Genomic DNA, 14,477 nt, shown 5'->3' with positions numbered 1-14,477 from the left:
ACTTCTTCGGATAGATTCTGACGCTTTACATACCATTTCTTCCCTTTTTGCCTCACACAGCCTCAATTGTCTGTTCTATCTGGAATCCCTCACTCTCCTAACATGTTTCTCTGCTTATCTAACTCTCAGCTATCCCTTGTGCCATGCTTTCCTCAGTAGGTCAGTTGTGTCTGACTCTCTGTGTCCCCATGGACTGTTGCCCATCAGGCTGCTCTGTCCTGGGATTTTACAGACAAGAAGCTGGAGTGGGTTGCCATTTCCTCCTTCAGGGATCATCCTGACCCAGGAATTGAACCTGCATCTCTTGAATCTCCTGCATTGGCAGGCAGATTCTTTACCACTATGTCACTTGAGACACCTCTCCTATCCTTCAAGAGCCTGTCAAATCCTGTTTCTTTGAACATGGATTTTTCTTCTTTTTTTGGACAGAGCAGCATGACTTGCTGGACCTTATTTCCCCAACCAAGGATGGAGCCCAGACCCCGGCAGTGAAAGCACTGAGTCCACCAGGGAATTCCCTCCTCCTCCTTTATCTCTAATAATCTGCCACACACCTTTTAGGGTACTTATCTCTTTCTGTATTGTTTCATAACTTATTTGTGCTTTTTTTCTGATTTTTTCCCTACTTTTATAAATGTCTTATGTTTTCCATATCCCCTAGCATAAAGCTTTCTGTATCATGAGTGCTTGAAACCATGTATAGAACTAAACTGAAATAAATCTTATGATATAATGTTTGCTGTGAAAAACTTCTGTTCTGGGGACATCCATGTTGAGTCCAACCATCTATGCTTCTGGTATTACTAGGTATCCCTAGGCATTACTAGGAATAGTGGTTGAACAAAATATTTATTCTCGTGTGAAAAGTGAATGTTCATGGAAGAGGGCAGAAAGCTTTGCACTGAGGCACAAATGTGATACTGTATCACATTCTGGTCAGTGTATTTTAACAGATACTCTCCAAGTAGGATATAGTAAAGGCTGGTGTCTTGGGGGAGTGAGGGGTTTATCTCTAAATGAAGAGGTGTGATAACCAAGGATGTACAGCCTGGGTCTTCAACCAGGTTCTCATTGCCTATTTGAAGAGTTGTCATGGTGATAATGAGGGAGTTAGACTCTGAAATGCTTCAGAGGACAAAACTAGGACCAGTGGGTGGAAATTACCAGGAGGCAGATTTCAGCCTGATATTAGAACATTCTAATAACTGTCACTCTTCATCAGTGGAAGGGGCTGCCTGAAACAGTGGTAAGCTCCCCATGTGGAGGTTTTTGAACACAGGCTGAATAAACCCCTGGCTGTGGGAGTGTTGTGGGGAGTGGAGGGGAGGGGTGGTGTTGACCTCCAAGACCCCTTCAGCTCCGAAGATTAATTGATTTTATGGAAATCTGTATTTGTGCAAAGGATGGTGGGTTAAATATCCTGCATTGCACTGCATTTTAGAGGCTGGCTGAGTTAGGAATGAAAAAAAAAAGTTAATGGCTTATTTCTTTGCTTTTCCCAAGGAAAGGGATATAAGCTTTCATTTAGGGATTTTATAAAATCTGTTCAGTTTGAATTTCTTGTCTCAAGGCTTAAGTGCAAGAAGGTGCTTGTCCAGCTTTCTATTTGGTAACAGGCTAAACTATATTGCCACGGATTCTTTCCTATGAATCTTGTTTTGAGTCCATTCTTATAGGCTGCCCTTGATGCCAGGACTGTATTTCTGTGGCTTGATAATTCCTGCAAAGATGCTTATGCTCTGATGTTGGGGGAGGGAAGAGGTATTTGTAATCTCATACTAACCTGAGTTTCCTGAGTGACTCAATATTTTCACACACTTTCTACACTCCTGTGAATAACGGCATTGCTGGCTTGCTCCCATGATGTTAATATATTCATGTGTATTCTGTTTAGGATGAAAATAAAAGTGTAGTGTGTTGGCTGAAGAGGTCCCTTCATTTCCTCCTCTGTCTCTCCCGGGCAGAACCAACTCTTTCCTGCCCTTGATAAAGACTACGCTTGCATTTTCCAAGTAATTAGCAAGGAATTCTTTCTGCGTTTTTTTGGGTGCTTGCAGTTTGTAGTCACACCATCTGATGCAGAGCTTGGGTTTATACCTCATATTGACTGTTTCCTTCTTAACAAGTCATTCATCCTGGAGACTTCTCTTAGCCTTTTTAACATGGTACCTCATTTTGGTGATGGAGTCTTCTGCCTTGTGAAACTCAGGCTGCTGGGAGACTGTACTATGGTCAGAAAAAAAGGGGAGAGCTTGGGGACAGTGGGAGGAGAATGCTTCCTCTGGAATCACTGGCATACCTTTATAATGCCATTCTCTCTGATTGTCATTGCCATGAAAGGACAAATGGTTCAGTATGGCTGTTTGTGATACAGGTGATATTTGAACTTCAGTTATTCCAATGATCACTTCCTTAAGGTCAATGCAACATACATGAGAGTTTTACAGCTCATAGCATCTGCCCATTGACACTATCCAGGTCACATTTATTCTGTTTATCCTATGAGCATTCACCAAGAGAGACTGTCATCAATTGCCAGAGTCTGAATTATTGCTTGGGGTGGGGTGGGTGTAGGATTTTGAGGAAACAACAATGGTGTCAAGGTGTAGAGTCCCACTTGGAGTGTGGGTCTTCCTCTGGGTGTGATTCCCAGTGGGAGCTCCTGGTTGCCCAGCTCAGGAAACTTCCCTAAAAACACTTTACCCTGCAGGGTCAGACTGCTGGGGTGGGTGGGGGGTGTGGTGGGGAGGGAAGACCTGCCCCCACCCCTGTTGGTCTCTGGAGGATTCTTTCTCATACATGTTCTCTCTCTCCCTCCCTCTTTGTCCTCTGCCAGCCCCCCCCCCTTTTTTTTTTTCCTGTTCCTCTGTTTTGTGTGATGATTTGGAGAGATTCACAGACTTCTCCAGCAAGACACCATTTTGTCCCTCTCAGAAAGCTCCTTGCATTGGTCAGAGTTGCAATATGTATGGTTGTAATATACATACAAACCAATACATGTATATTAATAAATGTGTATTTATAGGGTTGGCCAAAAAGTTGGAGTTTTTCCATAAGATTGAATAAACCTGAATGAACTTTTTGGCCAACCCATTAATATTATGTGTATGTATGTTTATATTTATATAATGATTATATATCATGTGAATATATATATGTATGTGTGTGTGTATACATGCTTCCCTGGTGGCTCAGTGGTAAAGAATCTGCCTGCCAGTGAAAGAGACCCAGGGTGTCTTTGATTTCTGGGTCAGGAAGATCCCCTGGAGAAGGAAATGGCAACCCACTCCAGTATTCTTGTCTGGGAAATCCCATAGACAGAGGAGCCTGGTGAGCTACAGTCCATGGGGTTGCAGAGTCAGACATGACTTAGCGACTAAGAAACAACAACAATAACAACAACATATATATATATTATATAAGATTTATTATAGGAATTGGGTTCTGCAATTACAGAGGTTGAGAAGGCCCAGGTCTGCGGACAGCCCTCTGGGGAACTAGGAACTCTGTGGTGTGATTCAGCATGCTACAAGGCCTGAAAACCAGGACTCCCTTCCTAGGTCTGAGGACAGGAGGATATGGAGTTTAAACAAAGAGCTCTTTGTTCCATTCAGACCCTCAGTGGGTGGAATGATGTCCTCCTGCCTTGGAGAGCTGTCTCCTTTTCTCAGCCTACCATTTCAAATACTACTCATTGCTGGAAATACCCTCACAGACAAATCCAGAAATAATATTTTACCAGTTATCCGGGCATTCTTTAGCCTAGTGGAGTTGACATAAAATTAAACATCACACCATTCTTCCCCTCTAGGTTGAAATCATTCCTTCTTTGGATTCTTTCTTTGGGTTCCAGGGTTTCAGATCGTAATTTTCTTTGGGCAGACTACTTCTTTGATGACTCCAGTACATTTTTATAGTTTGTTCATCTAATCTCCCCTTCTTATGTGGTCTTCAAGTGCTGTATCCTTAGCCTTTTTGTCCATATTTTTCTGGGCAATCTTTACTCACTATTTTAAAATATTTTTGTCTTTGGTTAAGATTTCTCTGATAAAAATCAAATTCCTAGAACTCTGCTAGACATCAGACCTTTGTTTCTGGTTGCTAGTCGTATATACAACAGGTGAATTATATTTGGAAAATTTCAAAATAAATCTCTTCAATTTTCCATGAATTCAACTGGCCAGAACCAGTTTCTCAAAACCCACAAAGTTATTCTGACTTCTTGTCTAGACTCCTGTATTCTGAGCCTCAAACTTCTGTAAATTCTAGCATTGCTATGATCTGAATGTTTGTGTTCCCCCCAAATTCATATGTTGAAAACCTGACCCCAAGTGTGTAATACTATTAGGAGGTGGGGATTTGAAGAGGTGATTAGGTAATGAGGGTAAGACCCTCACCAAAGGGATCAGTGCCCTTATAACAGAAATCACAGAGGATGTAACACACAGCGTGGTGACTATAGTTTACAATACTGTATAGTAAATCTGAAAGCTGCTGAGTGAGTAAATCTTAAAAATTCTCATCACAAAAATTTTTTTTTGTAACTTTGAGGTGATGGATGCCAACTAAACTTATTGTGCTAATCATTTCACAATATATACATACCAAATTGTTACGTGGTATACCTTAAACTGGGCTTCCCTGGCAGCTCAGATGATAAAGAATCTGCCTGCAATGCAGGGGCCTGGGTTCAATCCCTGGGTCAGGAAGATCCCCTGAAGAAGGGAATGGCTACCCACTTCAGTACTCTTGCCTGAAGAATTCCATGGACAGAGGAGCACTAATACAATGTTACATGTCAATTAAATCTCAATAAAATTGGGAAAATCATTTTTTAATTAAAGTGTAACAGAAAAAAAATCTTCTGTTCAAATTAGTATTATGTAAACAATCAAATTAATATTGCCTAAACACCATTAGGATAAATTAGACCTTTATGTGTTTTGAATAAATGTATTTATAAGAAAAGTTTAGTAAGCTGTTACATTTTTATAAAAAATTGAGCTTGTCCCAGTGTATAGCAACATAATTTTATAAACATCATTAATTTTTCACATTAACAATTGCTTTTGCAACTTATGTAATTGAGCAATGCTTCAAAAGCATTGAAACAACCAAAGGCAAAGGAATTTAGCAGAAAAATAAAGCAGTAAATTTATTAGCACAAGATGAATTCTTGTCTTCAAGAAAATTGCTATATATATATGGGATCAGTCTACTCTATAACATTCCTGGGGAATTTTTTGTCACTTTGAAATGCTTTTTCCTGTGCTTTCAATTTTTCTGGCAAGGAAAACACTGTTCAGAAACTCACTCACACCAAAGGAAAAATACATTTCTGATCTTTTTGTTTCCTGAGTCAAGAGGAGCTTATATGTTCCTCTTTGACTTTCTCTTTTCTTGAAGATTTATTTGTAGCCCCAACTTCCTCATATCTGAATCAGTTTTTCTAAGGCAGACCTTGTTTTCTTTTTTCCCCATTACATACATACAATACTTTTTAAATATATGAACTTCTTTCTTTCATCAATGTTATTGCTGTTATTCAGTCGCTAAGTCTTGTCCAACTCTGTGACCCCAAGAACTGCAACACACCAGGCTCCCCTGTACTTCACCATCTCCCAGAGTTTGCTTATGTTCATTGAGTCAGTGATGCCATCCAACCATCTCGTCCTCTGTCACCACTTTCTCCTGCCCTCAATCTTTTCCGACAACAAGGTCTTTTCCAATGAGTTGACTCTTCACATCAGGTGGCCAAAGTATTGGAGCTTCAGCTTCAGCATCAGTCCTTCCAGTGAAATATTTCATCAGTATTTTGGTATATAAAAGCAAACTTTGATCACTAGCATTGTTATGACACTTCATTTATTTTTCCCACTACATTTTTCCAGTAAGTTAAAAATTCAGACTGGTGGGCTCTGGCTTTATTCTGAAATAATTTAGTCCAATTATTGCTCATGATTCCTCTATTTTCTATTGTTTAACTAAGAAGGTTTGTGCTCAAGTATGGGCTCGGTTGCTCAATCGTGTCCGACTTTGCAACCCCATGGACTGTAGCCTGCCAGGCTCCTCTGTCCCATGGAATTTTCCAGGCAAGAATAGTGAAATGAGTTGCCATTTCCTCCTCCAAGGGATCTTCCTAGTCCAGGGATTGGATCTGCATCTCTTGTGTCTCCTGCATTAGCAGGGGGATTCTTTACCACTATCACTACCTGGGAAGCCTGAGAAGGTTTGATTTGTACCATCTTTGGAACATGAAAAATGATATTTACAGGCTAGTTGTCCTGTTATATATCTTTAAAATGATTTTAATCTTCATTGTCTTTATGTGTTATTATTTAAAATTTTCTTTAAGTCTTTCTTTTATTTATCAACTTTAAACTATTTTGTTTTTTTTTGTTAAAGAAAATTTGATAAAGGTATAAACCATTTTCTCTTTAAAGTTGTAATCTAGTGCCATTTTGAAGTTAAGGAAAGGAAAGTTATTCTAAAATGTTTTGCAGAGAGAAGAGTATTTTCAAATAGATAAGCCAAATTAAATCCAGAATGCAAATCAGCCACTAGAAAAATTTAAACATTCAATATTGCTTTTTTAGAAATCTGAAAGCCTAATGTTAAAATGAGAAGTGGGGTCAGAAGTTCAAATCTTCTCTTTAAAAAATGGGGATATTTAACATTTTTTTTAAAATGAAAGGAACATCTAATGAGCCTTGTTTATAATATATACATAAAAAAATGCATCAAATTTTTGCAAAATCTAAGTCATGCAATCATTTTATATGCAAGAATGCTAATAGAGAAGATTGGCTACTTCTTCAAATTCAGTTAGCCAGACCCTTAAAAGCTTCAGTGCCCGCTCCTTCTCAGAAACTTGACTAAACCAAATTTTAAATGCCAGCTTGCACTCAGGAGAGAGCAAATGACCTTGTGGATATGCTTGTAATTTCTTTTCTAGTAGTTGTAGGCATAGCCAGATGTGCCTTTCTTCAGATCTTTAGAATATCTGTATCAGATCAGATCAGATCAGTCGCTCAGTCATGTACAACTCTTTGCGACCCCATGAATCGAAGCACGCCAGGCCTTCCTGTCCATCACCAACTCCCGGAGTTCACTCAGACTCATGTTCATCGAGTCAGTTATGCCATCTAGCCATCTCATCCTCTGTCGTCCCCTTCTCCTCTTGCCCTCAATCCCTCCCAGCATCAGAGTCTTTTCCAATGAGTCAACTCTTTGCATGAGGTGGCCAAAGTACTGGAGTTTCAGCTTTAGCATCATTCCTTCCAAAGAAATCCCAGGGCCGATCTCTTTCAGAATGGACTGATTGGATCTCCTTGCAGTCCAAGGGACTCTCAAGAGTCTTCTCCAACACCACAGTTTAAAAGCATCAATTCTTCGGTGCTCAGCCTTCTTCACAGTCCAACTCTCACATCCATACATGACCACAGGAAAAACCATAGCCTTGACTAGATGGATCTTTGTTGGCAAAGTAATGTCTCTGCTTTTGAATATGCTATCTAGGTTGGTCATAACTTTCCTTCCAAGGAGTAAGCGTCTTCTAATTTCATGGCTGCAGTGATTTTGGAGTCATATATACATATATACAACATATAGTCATATATACAACAGGTGAATTATATTTGGAAAAATTTCAAAATAAACCTCTTCAATTTTCCATGAAAAACTATTTTACCCTTATTCAACTGGCCAGAATCAGTTTCTCAAAACCCAAAATTTTGGGTTATTCTGACTTCTTCTCTAGACTCCTGTATTCTGAGCCTCAAACTTCTGTAAATTCTATTGCAGTGATTTTGGAGCCCAGAAAAATAAAGTCTGACACTGTTTCCACTGTTTCCCCATCTATTTCCCATGAAGTGATGGGACCAGATGCCATGATCTTTGTTTTCTGAATGTTGAGCTTTAAGCCAACTTTTTCACTCTCCACTTTCACCTTCATCAAGAGGCTTTTGAGTTCCTCTTCACTTTTTGCCATAATGGTGGTGTCATCTGCATATCTGAGGTTATTGATATTTCTCCTGGCAATCTTGATTCCAGCTTGTGTTTCTTCCAGTCCAGCGTTTCTCGTGATGTACTCTGCATATAAGTTAAATAAACAGGGTGACAATATACAGCCTTGACGTACTCCTTTTCCTATTTGGAACCAGTCCAGGTACATTATTTTATACTGGTATATTACTATAGGGAAACTTTTTATTATTAACTTAGGTATAGTTGATTTTCCTCCAATATTGTGTTATTTCTTGTGTATAGCAAGTGATTCAGTTATACATCACTATACATATTCTTTTTCATATATATTCCATTATGGTTTATTACAGGATATTGAATATAGTTCCCTGTGCCATATAGTAGGACCTTGTTCTTTATCTGTTTTATATATAGTAGTTTGTATCTGCAAACTCCAAACTCCTAATTTATCCCTCCCCACCCCTTTTCCTCTTTGGTGACCACAAGTTTGTTTTATATGTCTGTGAATCTGTTCCTGTTTCATAAATAAGTTTGTGTCACATATAGATTCCACATATAAGTGATATCATATGGTGTTTGTCCTTCTCTTTCTGACTTCACTTAGTGTGATAATTTTGGGGTCTGTCTGTGTTGCTGCAGATGGCATTATTGCATTCTCTTTTATAGCTAAGTCATATTCCATTGTGTATATACCACATCTTCTTTATCAATTCATCTGTCGATGGGTACTTAGGTTGCTTTCATGTCTTGGCTACTGTAAATCGTGCAGTTATGATCACTGAGGTACATGTGTCTTTTTGAATTAGAGTTTTGTCCAGGTATATGTCCAAGAGTGTGATTGCTGGTTCATTTGTGCATGCTAAGCCACTTCAGTAGTGTCCTACTCTTTGGGACCCTACAGACCGTATCCTGCCAGGCTTCTCTGTCCATGGAATTCTCCAGGCAAAAATACTGGAGTGGGTTGCCGTGCCCTCCTCCAGGGGCTCTTTCCAACCCAGGGATTGAACCTCCATCTCTTACATCTCCTGCACTGGCAGGCAGGTTTTCACCATTAGAGCCACCTGGGAAGCCCGCGGGATCGTATAGTAGCTCTGTTTTTGTTTTTTAAGGAACTTCCATGTTGTTCTCCACAGTGGCTGCACCAATTGACATTCCCACCATCAGTGCAGGAAAGTTTGTAGGCAAACATTGTGAGCTTTGGATTCACAAAAGAGATGAGACAATATGTAGTTTAGACAGGGGGGAGTCATGATGGGGCCACAGCTGCTGCTGCTGCTGCGAAGTCGCTTCAGTCATGTCCGACTCTGTGCGACCCCATAGATGGCAGCCCACCAGGCTCCCCCGTCCCTGGGGTTCTCCAGGCAAGAACACTGGAGTGGGTTGCCATTTCCTTCTCCAATGCATGAAAGGAAAAGTGAAAGTGAAGTCGCTCAGTCGTGTCTGACTCTTAGCGACCCCATGGACTGCAGCCTACAAGGCTCCTCTGCCCATGGGATTTTCCAGGCAAGAGTACTGGAGTGGGGTGCCATTGCCTTCTCCTGGGGCCACAGAAAGCTAAGTAAAAAAGAAGGCAATGATGTAGAAAAGTGTTGATAACACTGTTTTTAGAATTATTTTTACACAGACTTCTGATTTCTCCCCCAAACTTACTCCTTTCTTTCCATCCCCTCACTGATGGACTCTGCTTCACTAACATTTGATTCCTCAGGCCCAAAACTTTTCTGAGCCATCATTTAAAGCATTCTTTCTTTCATATCCCACATGCAATTCACCAGCAAATCCGGTCAGCGTTACATTCATATCACAGATTTGACCACTTCTCAACATGTTCACCTCCACCACCCTCATCACCAAAATCTTTTTCGCCAGGACTGTTAAATTGCCTCCTAAGTAGTATTCCCTATTTCTGCTCTTGTTCACTTATTGCTTTCTTGTGCCACGCAGCAGCCAGAATGATCATTTAAAAATGTAAATCAGATTATTCCCCTCCCTTGTTCAAATCTAATACACCTTCCCATCACACTTGGTATGAGGCCCCACATCAGCGGTTCTAAAGCAAGTCTGCCCATTAGAATCACCTGGGGAGTGTTGACAAATCACTGTTGATTGGGTACCACCATGAGTCAACAAGCTCAGACCTCTGGGGTCAGGACCTAGAATCTGTGAGGTGTTTTTGTTTGTTTATTTTTATTCATTTATGTGCTGTGCCAAGTCTTAGTTGTGGCACTCAGGATCTTCAATCTTCGTTGCAGTATGTGGTATTTTTTTTTTTTTTTTAAATCTCGGCATGAGGGATCTAGTTCCTGGACCAGGGATCAAACTACTCTGCATTGGGAGTCTGCAGGGTTAGCCATTTAGACCACCAGGGAAGTCCCTCTGTGCGATTTTAAAGCTCCCCAGGTGTTTCAGAGGTGAGGGGTTGCAAGTCTTCTCTGGCTACCTCGCCAACCCCATTGTCTGCCACCCTCCCCGATGCATGCCCACTTTGAGTTCCTTGTTCTCCTCAAGCCTGCCAAGGATATCTAGGACTCAAAGCATTTGCAGCTGCTGCTGTTCCCTCAGCTGGCTACAATCATAACCTCACCCCATTCAGATCTCTTCTCAATAACACCTTCTCAAAGGGGTCTTTCCTGACCCTCATCTTGCTCTATACCATTGCCCTCTTTAGTTCTCTTAAAGGAAATTATATTACAACTACTTGTTTGTTGATTTTCTCCCCCTGCTGTCTCACTGCTAGATTGTAAAATCCAGGAGGCAAAGACTGTCTTGTTTGTTCACTGCTGTGTTTCAAGTTCATAGCACAGTTCATAAACCAGTTCCTAGACCTTGTAGGGACTTAATAAATATGAATTATTGCAGCCATGAAATTAAAAGATGCTTACTCCTTGGAAGGAAAGTTATGACCAACCTAGATAGCATATTCAAAAGCAGAGACATTACTTTGCCAACAAAGGTCCATCTATTCAAGGCTATGGTTTTTCCAGTGGTCATGTATGGATGTGAGGGTTGGATTGTGAAGAAGGCTGAGCACCAAAGAATTGATGCTTTTGAACTGTGGTGTTGGAGAAGACTCTTGAGAGTCCCTTGGACTGCAAGGAGATCCAACCAGTTCATTTTAAAGGAAATCAGTCCTGGGATTTCTTTGGAAGGAATGATGCTAAAGCTGAAACTCCAGTACTTTGGCCATCTCATGCGAAGAGTTGACTCATTGGAAAAGGCTATTCTGGGAGGGATTGGGGGCAGGAGGAGAAGGAGACGACAGAGGATGAGATGGCTGGATGGCATCACTGACTCGATGGACGTGAGTCTGAGTGAACTCCGGGAGTTGGTGATGGACAGGGAGGCCTGGCGTGCTGAGATTCATGGGGTCTCAAAGAGTCGGACACGACTGAGTGACTGAACTGAACTGAACTGATTATTGTTTAAAAAAAATTTTTTTTAACTTATTTTAGTGTGCTTGGCCAATGGCCAAAAGGATGTCACTGCCCAGGATCTGTGGTTGGAAAATCTGGAGATTTGGCTTTGCCTCCTACTGGTTTTTGTTTTTTTGTTTTTTTTTCTTTTTTTTCTGTAGCTCAGACTTTAAAAGCAAGTTGAAAATACATTCTTTAGAATATTTATCATTTGATGTTTCTTTGATTTTTCTTTTTTTAAATTTTATTTTATTTTTAAACTTTACATAATTGTATTAGTTTTGCCAAATATCAAAATGAATCCACCACAGGTATACATGTGTTCCCCATCCTGAACCCTCCTCCCTCCTCCCTCCCCATACCATCCCTCTGGGTTGTCCCAGTGCACTAGCCCGAAGCATCCAGTATCGTGCATCGAACCTGGACTGGCATCTCGTTTAATATATGATATTTTACATGTTTCAATGCCATTCTCCCAAATCTTCCCACCCTTTCCCTCTCCCACAGAGTCCATAAGACTGTTCTATACATCAGTGTCTCTTTTGCTGTCTTGTACACAGGGTTATTGTTATCATCTTTCTAAATTCCATATATATGCGTTAGTATACTGTATTGGTGTTTTTCCTTCCGGCTTACTTCACTCTGTATAATAGGCTCCAGTTTCATCCACCTCATTAGAACTGATTCAAATGTATTCTTTTTAATGGCTGAGTAATACTCCATTGTGTATATGTACCACAGCTTTCTTATCCATTCATCTGCTGATGGACATCTAGGTTGCTTCCAGGTCCTGGCTATTATAAACAGTGCTGTGATGAACATTGGGGTACACGTGTCTCTTTCCCTTCTGGTTTCCTCAGTGTGTATGTCCAGCAGTGGGATTGCTGGATCATAAGGCAGTTCGATTTCCAGTTTTTTAAGGAACCTCCACACTGTTCTCCATAGTGGCTGTACTAGTTTGCATTCCCACCAACAGTGTAAGAGGGTTCCCTTTTCTCCACACCCTCTCCAGCATTTATTATTTGTAGACTTTGGATCGCAGCCATTCTGACTGGTGTGAAATGGTACCTCATAGTGGTCTTGATTTGCATTTCTCTGATAATGAGTGATGTTGAGCATCTTTTCATGTGTTTGTTAGCCATCTGTATGTCTTCTTTGGAGAAATGTCTATTTAGTTCTTTGACCCATTTTTTGATTGGGTCATTTATTTTTGTGGAGTTGAGCTGTAGGAGTTGCTTGTATATTTTTGAGATTAGTTGTTTGTCAGTTGCTTCATTTGCTATTATTTTCTCCCATTCTGAAGGCTGTCTTTGGTTTGGTTTTGACTTTGAAATTTCCCCGCAGTTGTTTGGCCATGGAGCCTACCAGTCAGCACAGACGGCACACTCTAGGGCCTGATGAGTGGCCGGATGACCTGGTTCAGCAGGCTTTGGTTGGAAAATTCCAACAAATCTCAGGCTTGTTGGGGCGGGGCAGGGGCGGAGAGTCAGATTAGCCTGAAATCAGCCCAGTTGGGCAGGATCTATGAGGCCAGTAGTTGCTGCCGCCGCCTCTGCCATAGTTTTTCCAGAACTTATGCAGGAGTCGCCAGCCCCAGCGAGGCTGTAGGGAGGACCGGAGAGAAAAAACATGAAGCTTTAAATCTGCTCGTTGCCCAATTATTTCAAGATTGTGTTCAAAATGCAGATGAGGTAAAATAGAAATTAGTTATATTTGTTTGTTCATATTGAGACATTATTGACATAACATTGTATTCTTTCACGTGTACAAAGTAATGATTTGGTATATGTAATATTGCAAAAGATCACCACAATAAGCCCAGTTAACCTGCATTACCACACATGGTTACACATTTTTTTTGTTTCTTGTGATGAAAACTTTCAGCAGCTTTCAAATATGTGATACAGTACTATTAACTGTAATCACCACGTTGGTCGTTAAATCTCCGGGAGTTACATGTTTTCTCACTGGAAGTCTGTGCCTTCTTAAGACCCTGCTTCACCCATTTTGCACCCCTCTACCCCCTCAACCACAAATTTGTTCTCTGTATCTATGAGTTCTATTTTTTATTTTTTAAAGTTTCACATATGCATGAGGTATATGGTATTTGCTTTTTCTGACTTCTCTTAACATAATGCCCTCAGGGTCCATCCATGTTGTCAAAAATAGCAAGATTTCCTCATTTTTTATGGCTGAATAATATTCCATTTTGTGTATACGTAACACACTTTATTAAGATTGCCAGGAGAAATATCAATAACCTCAAATATGCAGATGACACAGAAAGTGAAGAGGAACTAAAAAGCCTCTTGATGAAAGTGAAAGAGGAGAGTGAAAAAGTTGGCTTAAAGCTCAACATTCAGAAAACGAAGATCATGGCTTCTGGTCCAATCACTTCATGGGAAATCGATGGGGAAACAGTAGAAACAGTGTCAGACTTTATTTTTTTGGGCTCCAAAATCACTGCAGATGGTGACTGCAGCCATGAAATTAAAAGACGCTTACTCCTTGGAAGGAAAGTTATGTCCATCCTAGAGAGCATATTGAAAAGCAGAGACATTACTTTGCCAACAAAGGTCCATCTAGTTAAGGCTATGGTTTTTCCAGTGGTCATGTATGGATGTGAGAGTTTGGACGGTGAAGAAAGCTGAGTGCCAAAGAATTGATGGTTTTGAACTGTGGTGTTGGAGAAGACTCTTGAGAGTCCCTTGGACTGCAAGGAGATCCAACCAGTCCATTTTAAAGGAGATCAGTCCTGGGTGTTCTTTGGAAGGAATGATGCTAAAGGTGGCCAGTACTTTGGCCACCTCATGCGAAGAGTTGACTCATTGGAAAAGACTCTGATGCTGGGAGGGATTGGGGGCAGGAGGAGAAGGGGACGACAGAGGATGAGATGGCTGGATGGTATCACCAACTTGATGGACATGAGTTTGGGTGAACTCCGGGAGTTGGTGATGGACAGGGAGGCCTGGCATGCTGCAATTCATGGGGTCACAAAGAGTTGGACACGACTGAGCAACTGAACCTAACTGAACACACTTTATCCATTTATCCATGGATGAACACTTAGCCCTATTG

This window comes from Bos grunniens, chromosome 9, assembly GCF_055505025.1.
Source record: "Bos grunniens cultivar Pamir isolate PY7600 chromosome 9, Bosgru_T2T1.0, whole genome shotgun sequence".
NCBI classification, from domain to species: Eukaryota; Metazoa; Chordata; class Mammalia; order Artiodactyla; family Bovidae; genus Bos; species Bos grunniens.
The sequence above is the reverse complement of the archived record's forward strand: the minus strand, read 5'-3'. Positions refer to the sequence as shown.